This window comes from Aotus nancymaae, unplaced genomic scaffold (assembly GCF_030222135.1).
Source record: "Aotus nancymaae isolate 86718 unplaced genomic scaffold, 86718_ANA_hifiasm-v0.15.2.pri h1tg000022l_1, whole genome shotgun sequence".
Taxonomy (NCBI): Eukaryota; Metazoa; Chordata; class Mammalia; order Primates; family Aotidae; genus Aotus; species Aotus nancymaae.
In genome coordinates this window covers 3,465,645-3,483,559 of record NW_026988435.1, presented here as the reverse complement: position 1 = coordinate 3,483,559, position 17,915 = coordinate 3,465,645, and the positions used below count along the sequence as shown (strand labels likewise).

Below are 17,915 nucleotides of genomic sequence, written 5' to 3'. Positions count from 1 at the left end.
TTTTATATATTTTTAAATGCACTAGGTTCTGGGGTACATGTGCAGGGTGTATATATCTATTGTATCTATTATATATATATATAATAATTTATATATAACAAACAAAAGACCTAAAAAATAAATGGGGTGATAAACCAGGTTTGTATATTGGAAGACTCAATATTAAAACGATAATAATCATGATGAGTTTCAAAAACCTCAAAAATACAAATTAGGACAGTAAAGAAACGTAAATGGCACAGAGGTCTCTCCTTTACTTACATATTTATTTATTGCTTCAATTATTTTTCTTTCTAGAGAAATGTCTAGGTTAAGGTTTGTTGTGACAAGAATTCTTTAAGTGTGGAGGATCTCTGAAATTATTCAGAAGTTTTTAAAGCATATTTCATAATTAATTGCTTAAAGATGAATGGGTAGTTTTATTTAAGTTGGACTCTGGCAAGGAATGCTCTATTCCAAAGCTAAATATTCATTTTAGATAAATGTAGTGAAATTAGTAAAAATGTAGTGCATTATAGGCACACCTTAAAAAGTAACCATCATAAAAAATAACCAAACATATATATTTAATAAAGGAAATTTAGTACAGTAATCTCTTTATTATTTGTTTATTAGCCTATTCAAAGTAAATTTCTTTTTACTTTTAATTTAACTTAAAAAGAAACCTAGGGTGATTCCTAGATCTCTATTTACAATAGATTATTTTGTAAAATGATCTATTGTAAATACAATAGATCTATTTACAATAGATTTACATTACAATCTATTTACAATGATTAAAGCACAAATAACATTTCTGCTTTAATGTCTTATTGACTAGTTGGATATTTTAAGCTTCTATTTCTCTTGCTACTAGCACTAATTAAGAGTTGCAAATATAGTTTACACCTCCTTATTAACATTTATATATACTCTCCAGCCTCCCTGCCCCTCCCACAATGCAACCCCAGGATTTCCCTGGCTCACCTGCCCTCCATGGCCAAGAAGGAAGTAGCCTTTTACAATGCAGTGGAAGATCATGTGATCAAGGAAGAGTACAAACTATGGAAAAATAACTCCTCTTTTCCTTATGATTAGGTGATGTCGCATGCTCGGGAGTGGCCCAGCCTAACTGCACAGTGGCTTCCAGATGTAACCAGACAGAAGGGAAAGATTCCAGCATTCGTCAACTTGTCCCAGGTGCACACACATCAGTTGAACAAAACCACCTTGTGTTGCTTCCTAATGATGATGCTCAGCTTGATGCATCACAGTACAACAGTGAGAAAAGAGAGTGTGGAGGTTGAGGTTCGGTTAGTGGAAAACTAAAATAGAAATCGACACCAAGCTGAAGAACTAAACAGAACCTGATATATTATCCAATACCCTTGTATCATCACAACAAAGACTCTATCTAGTGATGTTCTTGTCTTTGACTATACAAAACCTCTTTCTAAAGCAGATCAACTGAAGAGTGAATCCCAGACTTCCATCTCTGTGGACATCAGAAGGAAGGCTGTGGGCTTTTATTGAACCCAAATCTCAGTGGGCACTTACTGCTTCAGATGACCACACCATCTGCCGATGGGACATCAGTGCTGTTTCAAAGGAAGGAAACGTGTCGTATGTAAGGACCATCCTTACAGGGAATACAGCAGTAGTAGAAGAGGCTTCCAGGTGTTTGTTCCATGAGTCTCTGTTTGGGTCAGTTGCTGATGATCAGAAATTTACAATTTTGGTTACTCATTCAAACAACAATTCCAAAACAATCTACTCACCTGTTGCTCACAGTGCTGAAGTGAACTGCCTCTCTTTCAGTCATTTTAGTTAGTTCATTTTTGCCACAGGATCAGCTAAGACCATTGCCTTGTAGGATCTGAGAAATCTGAAACTTCAGTTGCATTCTTCTGAATCACATAAGAATAAAATATTCCAGGTTCAGTGGTCACCTCACAATGAGACTAATTTGGCTTCCAATAGTACTAACCACAGACAGAATGTCTAAGATTTAAGTAAAATTAGAAAGAAACAATCCCTAGAAGATGCAGAATGTAGGCCACTAGAGTTGTTGTTTACTCATGATGGTCACACTGCCAAGTATCTGATTTCTCCTGGAATCCCAATGAGCCTTGGGTAATTTGTTCTGTATCAGAAGACAGTATCATGCAAGTGTGGAAAATGACAGAGAACATTTACAATGATGAAGACCCTGAAGGAAGCATGGATTCAGAAGGACAAGGATTTTAGATATGTCTGTACTTCTTGTGAGTTCAGACTCCCCCTTTTTTTCTCCATTCAACATTAAAACTGATTTAACACTGGTTTTGAAACACACAGACACACTAACAGCTCTCCATCTATAATAGATACTACTAGTCATGCTATTAGCTCAAACAGTGGGTGTTTTCTATATATTAATGTGTGGACTTGATTCAGCAAAGTCAGTCTTAACAGCAAAATTTTCTTCAGGAATTTTCTGGTAAAAAATCCAGGACTAAAGTAGCTATAGAAAGGGAAATATTATTTGCAAATTTTTTATCTTATGCTATATCATGTTGAGAAATGCCAAGTGTATGATAAAATATATTGTTTACTAAGAAGAATAATGACAAGGAAAGCCTAGCCAGCCCCCCGCAAGTGGAAAACTACTTGGGGCATTCTAAAGTGGCAAGACAATATATGTATATCATATACCAGTTAAAACATTTCTTTAAGCATGGGATAAGTGACCCTGCCTTCATGACCCCCTCATGGAGAATACTTTCTGGTTTGTCCTTGATTAGTGGTAAGCAGGCATCAGCTGCCTACCCAGCTTATTTTCGTTCTGTCAGAAAACACCAGACACCTGTTTGTTAATAATAATCACCTGTTCAGAGAGAATAAATGCGTGGGTCAGAGTCTGCTCGAGGCCCTCAGCTGGAATGCTTTTAGCCTCCTGAGTCGCTCAGCTTGGAAGGCTGTTGACCACTGGATAGTCCCACTCTGCTGTTCTATCTGGGTATCTGCTGCTTAATGCCTTCAGTGCCACCTAGGTGGGGGTCTCATGGCCAAGCTGGACTCAGTAATATCCCCAGGTTTTTCAGGCTCCTTTAAGTAAAGTCTAGAGTAACTGATAGAGCCAAATGAGGTAGGCATCTGAGCCATGAAGTGTAAATACTGAGAGATGTCATTTTTATTCAGGAAGTAGAGGAGATTCAAGTAATATAGATTCCTAATCTATACTCTTGACACCTGACTTTCCAGGGTGCACATTTTCATATGTAGCTGGTTTCTTCACTTAAGTCAAAACTATGCATTCCTTTTTCCCCATATTTTTTTGCTCATAACTTTATTTCTTGGGCTGTTTTTGTATTGTTTCTTTCCTTTTTGTAAAATGGTGTTTTGTTTTTGTTTGAACTTGGGACCACCCAGTTGTAAAGATGTATGTTTTTTATCTGACAGTTACACCACAGGTAGATAGCCAAGTTGAGAAAAGTGAGTCAATACCTTCTGTTTGTTTTTAAAATTAAATTAATCCTTGATAAGAGTTGCTTTTTTTTTTAGAAGTTAGTCCTTAACCACCACCATAGTTTGATGCTATCTCCATTTTGGGTGACCTGTTTCACCAGCAGGCCTGTTACTCTCCATGACTAACTGTGTAAATGCTTAAAATAGAATAAATTGATTTTTTACATTAAAAAAACAAAAAACGTGTGTGTGTGTGTGTGTGTGTCTATATGTCTTTGTGTCTGTGTGTGTAACTTATTAAATGCACTGTCTGGAAGTTAATGCTGCAGAGGGCCTTCTGTAGTCAAGAAGATCTCTGAATCATGGTGTATACACTTGGAGAATGTCTAAGAAACATCATCAAAGAAGAACTTTGATGCTTCTGAGTTTATGTTGTTTCCAAAGATTTTTAAAAACTGCACAGCATTGCACTATAATTTAGTGTGTTTCTTCCAAAGTTATGACTTCTGAGTATTTCAAAATCAATTAGGATGCAAAGGTTTTTAAGTCATCTGGCTTATGGTGAGCAAGAAGGAGCCCATTACAGCTCTCCACCTGACACAGCAAATCTTCTGGATCACCAAGCATCCTGCATGAAATACAATTACATTAAACTATAATGATGCTCAGCTTCATAAATAAGCTTAGAAAACAAATCCTCAAATCCATAGATACAATAAATGCCACAAACACGTTAGAGCCTGACTTTCCTTATCTTGTGCAAACACTACATCCAAGATATCTTTGAAAGAAATACCTTATTAACTGATGAAAAATTAACTTTTATCTCAGAATCCATGGATACAATAATACCACAAAAACTTCAGAGCCTGAATTTCTTTATCCTATTCAAATGTTATTTCCAAGATGGCTTTGAAAGGAATACCTTATTACTAACTGATGATAAATTGTCTTTTCAAATAAGCAGAATGGAAGACTGTGAGATATTAACAGAAGTATTTAACTCAAATGAAAAATCTAAGTACTCCTCCTTTCTCAATTAAAGTTTCATACTATTATTTGAACTAAAAGTTCAAGTATTTCACTTTTCTTATAAATGCACAGATTCCTGTTTTACATTAGAGCAAAAATCTTAAAGTTCTTTTGTAAATAAGGATTTCTGTTCAGGGAACATATGTCTGAGATACAGGATAGAGGGCAGGAGGGACCAGGAGAAATCATTTAACTATTTTTCTATTCATTCAAAATATTAATAGAATTATCCTGTGTTCTTGTCACTCTGATAGCTACAGTAGTTTTAGAAAGGGATGAAAAAGAGAATTGGATATACCTAAATGAGTTTCTTGGTATCACCCACATAGAGCTGGTACCATCATTAAAGAGCAAAATATAAATTTTTAATAATTTAGATCTTCACTATGGTCTTCACTGAACAGCAGAGTATGAGTTTACACAGCTCATTACTTATTAAATGTTTCTAAAAATCATTTTAATCTTTCTCTCTTCCCAGTATTTCCAATACAGCAACTATTAAAATCGCTATTTTTCTTATACTAGTGCAGTTCATGCATTGTGACATTACTATAAATCCAGGCTCTCCCTCCTCCTGTCTCTTGGCATATACATCCAAACCTGACAAATACTTCCTGTCATGTACAGCTTTCTAGAAACATGGATTTCCTTCCCCTCTACTGGTTTTCTTAGACATCTCTGCCACCATCATTTCCACATTGCCTACAAGGTCTAGAAAATAAAATTATCCATATGATAAAAATTCATTTAGTGATGTTTGATAGGGTAGTTAGCTTGTGGCATGTTGATAGTTCTATGGAGCAAACATGAGCTCCAGTAGCCTCCCATGTATATGTCTGGCCTCTGCTCCTTTATTGGTAGTAGAGAAACCAACTGCACAATTCTATGTGCTCTGAATTGAAAAAGAAACCACAGTCCTATAATGCACTGCTCCCTCTCTAGCTTCCATTTCCCCACTAGCAAGAGGGAAGACAGGGTCCCAGGATTCCATTTGCTTTTAATAACACCGTCATTACCTGACTTCATTCCAACAGCAGCAATAGTAAAGAGGGATATGAGAGGTCTGCTTTTACCTGGCAACTTCTTTCCTTTCCTCCCATTCACAACCACTACTACAGCCTCATATCCACCACTCACCTATGTTCATGGGAACCTTTCTCATTATGCCCATTATCCTAATCAGTGACTCCTAAGGAATCCGGTCCATACAGCTCTGACTCTCAATCCCACCTCTCTCACACTTCCTTTCATGTCATTCTTCCTTCTGCAACTGTAGTGCTTCATCACCCAGAGTCACCTCCACTCTCAGCTACTTCAATACTGTCTTCACCGTCCCTCTTACTTTTAGCCAAGAACTAGCTTTGTCCTGTAAATCCCTGGGAAACTCTCAAGTTAAATTATCTTGAAAGAAGAGTCATATCTGTACCTCATTACTGAATCCAAGTCATTCTCCCTGCCTCGTCCCCAAAACTTAAATTTCAAATCGTATGTCAAAATGCTTACCTCACTCATAACATTTAGTTATAATAATATCTACATAGATGACTCTCTCAATACTCTGGCACATTTTCAAGAACATTTAATACTCATAAAATCCCTATGAGGTAAGTATTATTAATAACCTATTACAGCAAAAGTGCTTGAAAGCACCATCTCTAAGTTTTCAGTCACTCTCCTTCACTTTCTTAAATCAATTTCAGGAGGTCTTCCTCTCCTGCCATGACATGGTGTTGATAAATGTGTATGTCTAACTAGACCCTTAACTCTCAAATGTAATGACTACATACAACTGATTATCTAACGCCCTTACGAACATCTCAAATTCACCATGACTAAAATTCTAACACCCTTCTGCTCTTCATGTGACATCACATCTGAATAAAGAGGAAACATATACTTTCAGTTTCTCAGGAAAAAATTCCAGAGGTCATTTTTGACCCATTTTTTCCTCTCATAGTCTTTACTCAAAACAACAGTTCATCCTTTTGGTATCACCTTCCAAATATATACAGATTACGACCAGTTGGAGGATTCCAACACTGTCATCCTCCTCTGCATGAGGCCACCATCAAGTCATCGCCACTGGCACATTTTCAGGAATGCTACATAAGCAATTATTTGCCAGATAAACAGGTACAAACTGAGACTCCAGACAGAGCAGAACATGTGGTCACCCTAAATCAAACTACTGTCAAATTCTAGCCATAGGCTCCTAAATGATAATCTGTGCTACCCCTGCATTTAATTAACAACCAGCACTCACAGCGATCACACCTCTGTAAAAACTTTATACAATCCAATGGTTTCCCAGGTTCATTAGATTTAAATCTAAAATTCCTCTAATTACCTAACGGCCCAAGTGAAGGTAGTCAACAATACCTTCCCCACCTCCCATTGCTTCTTTGGCCTCACCATCATTGCTTGTTTTATATGATTGTAGCCCACCTAGCTAATGATAAAACATGCCAGGTCCTTGTACTTCCTGTTCTTCTGCCTAAAATGCTTTCTTTCTCCAGATAGTCCCTGACTTCATCCATCACTTTTGTGCATTCTCTGCACAAATGTTACCTTAATGCAACTACTTAAAATAGCAACTCAATGCTCACCATTCCTGTTCTCTGATTTATATTCTCCTCAGCACTTAGAGCTACCTGGCATACGATATTATACTTAAATATTTGTAGTCTGTAATACCCACTATTATGTAAATTCTGAGTGAGCATTTACAAAAATGATAGATTTATAAATTCTTAAAGATTGTCTAGCTAATATTAGAGTCAATAAATGTTTGTTAAATAATTGAATAGATAAATGAGACTCAGTATAAATTTGATTCAAGAAAAATGGTAGGTATTTCTTCAAATATTTTTATATTCAATACATTTGGTATTCATGAAGTTAGATGCATGTCTTATAAATGCCCAGAATCTAGCAGGTAATTTCTTATCAAGGAACTGTAAGTGCAAAAAAGTTAAAATTGATGTTTTTAATTTAATTTAGATAAAGTTAAATCATTATCATAGTATAGACAAATCTCCATCTAGAATTATTATGAATAATTTTGGTAGATACTGTTTTCAAGGAGGTAGAACATAATGCATCACTTCTTATGTGTAGGCTGTGCTGTGCATAGTAATTTCTTTTCAAAGAGCACCAAAGGGAAAGGAAAGAAAAGGTGAGTTTTGCAGTAGAGAAACTTGACCCACATTACCTCAGCCAGGTGACCAAGATTAACATAAACAATAATCGAAAATTTTAGAGGAATATATCCTTAAGATAGCCTAACATAGAAAATGATGTCATTTACTTTGAACTGATACAAAAGTGATGATTAAGTCTAAAAATTATTCTGTATTCTACGGTGTTACATATCTAATCAATGTAAATAAAACTTATAAGAGAAAAAAATCAAATAAATATCATATTATGCTTTCAGCCAGAAAGAGGAATAAATAATGATCAAACTTATTAATGTGTATGTGAAGGTCATTTAATATTTCTAACTCTCAATAAGTGTACCACATTGTTGAATAAAAATTAGAGATTAAAAGGGCAATCGCTTACTAAAAAGAACTTCAAATTATTGAAAGACATATTTGAAGTTAGGAAGCACATATATTTATTAGGGGGCAGAAAGTGGGGAAAATGGGGAGAAAAAATTCTTGTAAAATACATAATCCTGGAAGTTATATAATCCTGGGAAAATACTAAATATTGTAGGAGTGAAATAACAGGACCACACAATAAAAATTCATAAAATTACAACAGGAGTACAGACAGTGTTTCCAATAGCTGTGATTGTTATTGCAACTCTAATTTAGGGTGATTTATTTAAAAGTTAGCAGGATTTTCAAAGATATAACAAATTAGAGAAGGATGATCATTCTTTACATCCCTCTTCCAGTGCATACTTAAAATTTTAGTAGTTCATACCAGAAAAAAGATAAAATGCAATGGTGCATTCTGTGGTTGTATCTACATTAGGCACAGGTTACTATTATAGTCAAACAAAAGTCAAGTCATCACTTCTTTTCATATGGAATTTGAATAAAAGAGCCCTGAAGAATAGTTTCCGAGTGAACTTTATTAAAGATTAGTTTTCTAGTGATGCTTTCTTATTACAGGATCTCTCTAGTGTTTGCTCTTCTGACATCTTTCCCTGCCTGAAATTTTGAAGAAAAATCTAATATATTCTCAGTTCAAAATATCATAACTTTCTAACTCTCTCCTGTGGTTAAAACATATTATTCACTTAAGGTCAGCATTATGAACGTAATCGAAAACACAAGATCTGGGGAGGATGATGTGAACTAACTATAAAAATACATCAAAGCAAAAATAGGCATGTTCATCTCCTAGTGAATTCAGTTTTTATGACAAGATTACCTCCGGAAATACTAGTATATTTTTCTTCCTTTAAGAAGTCTCTACTGTTCTCGTTATTTGTGGACATCCTATCATTTAATAAAAGCAATCACTAGGCATTTTTGCCTGGGAACAAATCTAATTTCAGTGAATCAATGTTTTTGTCATTAGTTTCAATAAAGTGGACATTCATATTTAAATCAGAATCGCTCCAACAATAAGGTTACAATGATTCTCTTACAACTTACCAGTATTTCATAGTCACTAAAGTGTAAGCATAATTTAAACACACACTTTGCTAATTATTATTGATAGATGTTCAATTAGTATGGAGCATAAGACAATCTCACCTTACAGTTGTTAATATAATAAAATTTAAATTTTATTTCATATGTATTTGCTCCAATTCAAATTATAGTATTCCAGGATAGCAGGGTAAAAATGAGGCTAAATCACAGTAATTATGTTTTCTTCTTTACTAATTTGAATCGACATTTAATGTGACTCATTTAAAAAGCAAAACATCAATAACAGAAACATCACAGTTAAAAGAAATAAGCAACATGCAAATTATTCCACTGGAAGACAAAAACTGAATGTATTGCACTCTGCATACCAACCTTGCTATCACTTTTAAACTCAAAATGACGTTCTGTGGCAAAGAAATTTTCTTAAAATTGGCCAAATTACATCTCTTCCGTATCTCCAGAAATCTCCTGGGGTATTAAATACTGGAAATAATGAAGATATTTAACAACCAGCATAAGTACTAACCAAACAAAATCACAACAAGCCACAGAGCTAGAACAGGATCTTAGGGGTGGCTGGAATTAACTACTTAATTGCTGAGTAAAAGGGAAGCCCTCTTACAGAGGGACAACATGGCTGGAAGTCAGAACTGAAATACTTCAATATTTTAACAATTATTGCGATGGTTAATGTTGTGTCAACTTGATTGGATTGAGGAATGCAAAATATTATTCCCAGATGTGTCTGTGTGGGTGTTGCCAAAGGAGATTAACATTTTGAGTCAGGGGACTGGGAGAGGCAGACTCACCCTCAATCTGGGTGGGCACCATCTAATCAGTTGCCAGCACAGCTGGAATAAAGCAGGCAGAAGTTGGAAGGACTAGACTCACCGAGTCTTCCAGTCTTTATCTTTCTCCCATGCTGGGTGCTTCTTGCCCTCAAACATCAGACTCCAAGTTCTTCAGATGTTGGATTCTTGGACTTACACCAGTGATTTTCCAGGGGCTCTCAGGCCTTCCCCCATAGACCAAAGGCTGTACTGTCGGCATCTCTGCTTTTGAGGTTTGGGGACTTGGACTGGCTTTCTTGCTCCTCGGCTTGCAGATAGCCTACTGTGGGACTTCACTTTGTGATCACGTGAGTTAATCATCCTTAATAATCTGCCCCTTTATATATATATCTATTCTATTAGTTCTGTCCCTCTAGAGAACTCTAATACAATTACTAAGGCTGAACAAGTGCATACAGCCTGAATGCAAGTTCTGTCTCTAACGCACCCTTGCTTTAAGGATATGACTACTCCAAACCTAAATCTGTCAAATGCCTCCCCTCCCAGGGGTGGCTACAGATGCTAAAGAACATGAGTATTAACAGTTGAAACCCCCCGAGTTGTATCTCTCTAATATTCATGGTGTCTCTGGACAAGAGATTTTGAACTGTCCACTTTTAATTTCCTTCAGGACAGTGGTTTGTACAGCTTCCTCTTAAGTACAAATACTTCAATTAAGTGTTGAGCTTATTTTATCCATTATTACAGGAATTTGTGCCCTATGTTTCGAATGTATTCACACCACTGCATGAATCCTCTAGAATGGTGATGACCTACCTGGACTTTGTACACTTTAGGGCTTCTTTTCTACCCCTATTCCCTTCTAAGAGTTTATTGATATCCTTCTTTCCTTCTGTCAGGAAATACTGTTAAAGTGATAAGAGGATGAAAACAAACTTCCTGACCATGCCATACTATATATGGTAGTAATCTAACAAATTTCAATACTCTTAAGGAAGTACTATAGGCTAAAAAAACTGTGATTGACTTACTCTGATAGACAAATAGAGATAAAAGGTATTGGTCATCCCAGCACTTTGGGAGGCTGAGGCGGGTGGGATGGATCAAGAAGTTCGAGACCAGCCTGGCAAACATGATGAAACCCCATCTCTACTAAAAACACAAAAATTAGCCAGGCATGGTGGTTCATGTCTGTAAACCCAGCTACTCAGGAGGCTGAAGCAGGAGAATCACTTGAACCCGGGAAGCGTAAGTTGCAGTGAGCCAAGATCGTGCCATTGCACTCCAGTTTGAGCAACAAGAGTGAAACTCCGTCTCAAAACCAAAAAAAGATATTGGTCAAATAAATCTTTCTATGTAACTGAGACTCTCATTGTCCTATAACAATCATTTGCAGTGATCATTAATGGAGGAACTGTACTCTTGGAGAGATCATATTATGTGAAATGATAATGATCATTTAAAATAATTATCATTTCAAAGACATAGCAACTGGAGAAACCACCTTTTATAGACTTCTATAACCCACTGCCTATCTTCCATATCTCCTTAGGATATTTCAGATGCCTTGTGAGAAAAACTGAGTTTTGTAAGAGTATTTTGTGTTTATCGGGACATAATTCTCATATCTTCATGATTAGCAAAAAATCGCTTTATCACATCCTCTTAAATGTGGTGTTTCTCTGGAATTAGGGAACCTCTAGTCACTTCCAATATACACTTTCCTTCAATGTTTACCTAACCTTTAAATTTATGACCCTTATCCATAACATTCTTTGCTCCTCCAACTGTGAAGCCACAGTCAGTTTAGTCCAAATTTGATTTCTATTCTACTTCATGCCCCTGTGTAAAATCAACACTAAATACTCCCGACTTGATGCACCATGGTGATGTTACTGAAAGCTACAAAGGTCAATTATAATTTGACTCCTATTTTCTGACAGTCCCTGAAACATTGCTTGCTCCCCCAGTCTCAAAGCTTTGAAGCTAGATAAAGGTTTCAAGACGGTGCACACAGGCCTCGCTGTTATTCCCTCCGTTTTTATTAACCTTCCCTGATTAGAACTTATATGGCGCATCATCCCATGTATTAACGACCAAACCCAATGGTACTTTTTATTAAAAATTTGTTTTCTTTTTATTATGAGTTGTATTCCCTACTAATAATTTAATAATTCAAGCTTGTTTTACTTTCCTTTATGACCCTACATGTTATCATTCCTTTTTAATCCAAAAAATGTCTCACTAGTCTCCCCCTTGGCAAGCCTTGCTATTTCAGTTACCTATTGCTGTGTAACACACGATTTCATTACTTCACAAATTAATGGCTTAAAACAACAATCATTTTATTATGTTTCATAATATTTGGGGGCCAAGAATTTAAGCATATAGTGACTGCAGTATTCCACAGATTTACATGGTAGTGACTAGTTACCTGGTGTACGAAGATGAGTTGGGTTTTGATGGGGATGGCTGGAACACTGGTCTCAAGTGGGCCTGCATCCAACCACATGTAGCCTCCGACCCCTTCCAAGTTGTCTCTCCAAGTTGTCACCAGCAGGACTTCTTAGCTGGTGGCTCAGAATTTCAAGAGTAAGTGTTGAGAAACAGAAATGTGGAAGCTGTCCATCTCTTATGACCTGGGACCAGAAATAGGCGGATCATCACTTCCAGCACGTTCAAAGCAGTGTCAAAGCCTGCCAGCTTAAAGGAAAGGAAATATTCACCCAACCTCTTCACTGGAGTAGCATATTAAAGAATTGTAGCGATCTATAATCTTATCACACAGGTATTGCTTCTGAATGAATGTCTACTCAGTCATTACTCAGGTGATATTCAGTGTTTGTAAAATCAGGCCAATGTTGGAGCATCAGGAAGCAAGAGCATCAGACCCAGCACTTTCATAAGTGATGCCTAGTTCTTTTGTAAGTTTTGCACCACCATACCCACACCCCTAAGTAAAATATTACTGGATTTTTAACGGCACCATTAGTGGTTCATATTTGGCATATCCAAGTCAAGGAGATTCCACAAAAATTATGTTGATGCATGACAAAATGTAATCTATTTTATAGCAACAATTTGTTAGACTGTCTTAAAGAGCATATCTCCTATTACGTGAACCATTTGTCTATATTTTTATAGACCACATAGAAATAGACCTGCAGAACTAGTATGGCTTTTTCTAGAGGACATTCCATAACTTATCAGTGATAGCAACAGTCTGGCCCACAAATTCAAGATCTGCTTTTTGATCAGGAGGTCTCTCAAAAATAGCCACCAGTTGAGGAAGACTAAGTCACTATCCTTGAATACCCAAAAGAGGGATATACTCCTCCTACTTTGAAGATGCAAGTTACTATCATTCCAAGAGGGGAAAAAGCAAACAGATTTCTTCTTTCCCTGAGCTGTCCAATATTTTCTCCTCCTTTCCCCAAAACATCTGCCTGAATGGCTCCCACCTGCATCCATCTGAAGGGAGAAGAAGAAAAGGTTGTTCACTGTTATGCTCTTTGACTGTTCTTTTGGTGTCTCTATTCCTTGAAAATTAGGTTGTTGCTCATTTCCTTCTGTAAACTTTCTAAAATGAGATAGGCCAAATCCATAAATCGTTGCCATGTGTCTTTATCTTCCTATCCTTTCCCTTTACTTTCTTTTCATTCCTACTAGTTGTTACCTAACAGTTCATCTGGACAATTACAGTTCATCTATGGAACTTCTATATGTAACCACAGTTCTTGTGCCAAATAATATTTCAGTGGTTTAATACAATACAGGTTTGTTTATCACTCAAAGTATCTTTCCCAATCTGTCACTCAGTGATCCAAGCTATAAGAAACTCTGCAAATTTACACATCTAGAATCTGAAAGAGGTAGATTCCTTGGCTGCTACAATGGAGGAAAGGTATTCTTGGAGATATCATACCTTGGAGATATTACACTTAGAAGTGGGCCAGATGTGATATTTTTAACTTCCACTACAGTTCATAGTATAGAATGAGTTCACAGCCCTGATTCCTGATTTCTGAAGGGTGAGTAGGAAGTGTAGTTTCTTTGGTCAAGAATAAAAGGAAAACTGGATACAGCTGAGCATTCATAATACCAACCATGAGTTATGCGACAAAAATTTTTTCTTTTAACCTTGACAGCAAATGTGGACATAAAGTCAAAATTTGAGGCAGTATATGAACACAAGGATTCATATGCTTTTTTGGCTATAATTTTAGACCTTAGGAAATAGTGAAAAAAATGAAAAATACCGTTATTGATTCAATGATTGTGTACCCACTGAAAATGTATATATTGAAACCTAATTCCCAATGTGATGCTAGGGCCTTTGGAGGTAAGGCCTTTGGAAGGTAACTATATTATAAGAGTGGAACCCTCATTATCAGAATTAGTGCCCTTATAAAAAAGACCCCAAAGAACTTCCTGCTCCTTTCTGCAATGTGAGGACCCAAAAAGAAAACAGCCATCTATGAATCAAGAAGCAAACCCTCACCCAAACCCCAAATCTGCATACCTTGATTTTGAACTTCCCAGCCTCCAGAACTGTGAGAAATAAACTTCTGTTATGTGTGAGCTACACATTCTATGATAATTTGTTGTAGCAGCCCCGTTGGACTAAGACAAATGTATTATTTTTAAGCAATATAAAAACAAATAACTTCTATATGTATCATATTTATTTAGGGAAAAACTTTTAAAAATCAAAACATCAGAAATTTATTAAGCAATTATTTTAAAAAATAGCTGGGTGTGATTCCTGACGCCTGTAATCCGTAATCCCAGCACTTTGGGAGGCCAAGGTGGACAGATCACTTGAAATCAGGAGTTCATGACCAGCCTGGCCAACATGGTGAAACCCTATCTCTACTAAAAATACAAAAAATTAGCCAGGCTTGGGGTGCGCACTTGTAATCCCAGTTACTCCAGAGACTGAAGTGGGAGAATCGCTGGAACCCAGGAGGTGGAGGCTGCAGTGACCCAAGATTGTGCCACTGCACTCCAGCCTGGGATTCAGAGCAAGACTCTATCTCAAAAAACAAACAAACAAAAAAAAAAAAACTAGATGTCATTGTTTCAAAACATCTTTATCATAATACCAAATTGACTTCCCTATCTTATTTAGAGCATTGCTTAAATGTCACTTCCTTAGAAGCTAAACTTTTTGTGATAAATCTTTCGAGAGTTACAGTTATATTGCACTTCTTTCTCCATTCCTTATTCCTTCACACTATTTTGTGTAATGTGATCATATTATATATTGACGATACTTTCCAAAGGAACAGTACGTTATACATGTGTTCTATACTTGCTGTTTGTCTTTTTACCAATAATGTAAGTTTACTGAGAAAGACACTTCTCTTTCATTCTAATCAACTAGAACAATATCTGAGAAATAGGCAGCCAATATATATTTTGTTAATTGAAAACAACTTCAGAAGAATCAATCTACTACAAAATAGCTTCCATGCCAGCCTTTCATTGAAACTCTATCCTCAACAATATATGGCAATCTCCTTTATAAGTCACGAGATAACCAATCATCAAAAGAACAAGAAAGACTTCCTCTACTACTTCTTATCTTCGTGAAAAGAAAACCACTTTCTTCTTTAAATCTCTTATCTCTTTGATTCTGTGATGTAATTTCTCTCCCTTTAAATTATGTTTTACTTTCTTCTTGAGAATATTTAATGTCATCTCTTCCTCTTCTTGATAAGTCATAAATGATCTGCTAAATTCTCTTTTGTTAATAGTCTCTTCAATAATTATGCTACATTTAATTTCTTTGGCTTGTATTACTCTAAGACCCAAGATTGAACTGTATCCTAAACTGATGATCATTCCTAAATTACTTATGGATTTAAACGGCTTTCATTTAAACTCAAAATATCCAACTTAAAAATTGGGGACTTCCAGATCAAATGGCAGACTGAGAAGACATGAGAAATAGTACTACAAGAATACATAGCAAACACATACACTACATCTTTACATGCTGCACACACACATTCCAGTTACTATCAATATTATAAAATCGTAGATTTTTTAATAATACCTATCTGAGTTTGAAAGCAAAAACAGAAACTCTACCCATGTCAGGAATGAATGAAGAAACTCCTTACCCAATGCAACTGGAAGCTGAAGCTGTATAGCTCAAAGGTATAGCAGGATAGAAAATATCCTTCAAAGCCTAGAGTTTTAATGTATTGCTTAATGTATGAAAATTTGGTTCTCTATATAAAACCAAGAACCTGGGTAATCCTATTATATCTCTGAAAATCTTCATGCCTAGAGTCTTAGTACCAAAAGAAATATGAGACTACAGCCGGGCGCGGTGGCTCAAGCCTGTAATCTCAGCACTTTGGGAGGCTGAGGTGGGTGGATCACGAGGTCAAGAGATCGAGACCATCCCAGTCAACATGGTGAAACCCCATCTCTACTAATACAAAAAATTAGCTGGGCATGGTGGCGCGTGCCTGTAATCCCAGCTACTCAGGAGGCTGAGGCAGGAGAATTGCCTGAACCCAGGAGGTGGAGGTTGCGGTGAGCCGAGATCGCGCCATTGCACTCCAGCCTGGGTAACAAGAGCGAAACTCCGTCTCAAAAAAAAAAAAAAAAAAAGTCTGAGACCAAAAAAAAAAGGAAATTATTGAGGAATACAGAGCCAAAGTGCAAAATCAGAAACCTGAGGCAACACCAGTTTCCAAGAGATTTTTTAAAAAGACAGCATACATCAAATAATTGACTATCATTACAGAAAACAAAATTTATCAGATAAAATTTGTAGGTTATCTCGTAATAAAGGACATCATTAAAAAGGGGAGTACAAATAGTTACTAACCATGAGGAAAGCAACACGGGAATAGGAACAATACATGAGAAGGAACTCTGGAATCTGACACTGACTAACAGAATTTTCAGAGGAAAAGAATAGAGGGGGTAAATAGAAGCAAATTTTTAAAAAATTATAGCAGAGTTTTCCAGAACTAAAAAATACATGGTTCTCATGAAGAAAAAGCACTAACATTTAAAATAGGATAAAACAATCTAAAATTCACTTTCATATAATACTTGAGGATGGTAACAAAAAATTATTTTTTTCATTAATAGGAAGAAATACAACATATTTTCAAATTCAATGTCATTAGTGGTCAAAATTCTACATAGTACTATTAAATACTATATAAAACTAATAATTGGATTGATTAATCTATCTAATGGTTTAGCTCTCCACTTCTGGTGTCTATGATGGGTTCACATCGTTAACCCATCATTTACCAGTTGTGTAACTATGAGATTATCATTTAAATTTTCACAGCCTCAGTTATATCAACTGTAAAAGGGGGATACTCATAGCATCTGCATAACAAAGATACTACACAGATAAAATTATATGATATTAAATTATATAATATCTATAACACAATACCATGGATAAGATAGGTTCACAAGAAGTATTAACAACTCATATTAAAGTGAAATATTGAATTTTATCTATAAGAAGTAAAGTATATTTTTTGCCAACTAGTAACTTATGAATTATGTATAAAATATAGTATTTACAGTTATTTTAAATTGGCTTTTTAATAATCAGTGTGGCTATGTAATGTAATAAGTGTATAAAGTATTCAAATTGGGACCTTTGGGAGCAAAGGGAAGCTTTATTAATGATTATACCGGTTCAATCTTAACATAATCCTGCACTTTCCAAAGTAAAGCAAGTTGTGTGATCATTCAATCCATAATGTAATTGGTTTTCACTCATGAATTTTGCACAGCTAAATTGAATCATGTAATCACATAGAAATTAGTACCTCTGAAACAGCTGAGCATACCCAACTGGTACTATATATGAATCTTCCACTAAATTGAAGTCAATGAAGAGATAAAAATGTATATTCCTTTTGCATCTAAAATATATAATGCAATGTCTGCAAATTCCAGTCTTGCTAAAATTATAGGATTCTTTAACACAATGAAAAGACTTTTCACAAATGCATAGTGTATTATTTATCACTTAAGAACCATCCCAATATAGCAGACTCAC

The 17,915-nt window shown here is 35.8% G+C and overlaps 1 pseudogene; it reads left to right on the top strand.

Moving 5' to 3' along the window:
- The first annotated feature begins 975 nt into the window (after positions 1-975).
- Positions 976-2,226, top strand: LOC105729062 (histone-binding protein RBBP4-like; annotated as a pseudogene).
- Positions 2,227-17,915: the final 15,689 nt, after the last annotated feature.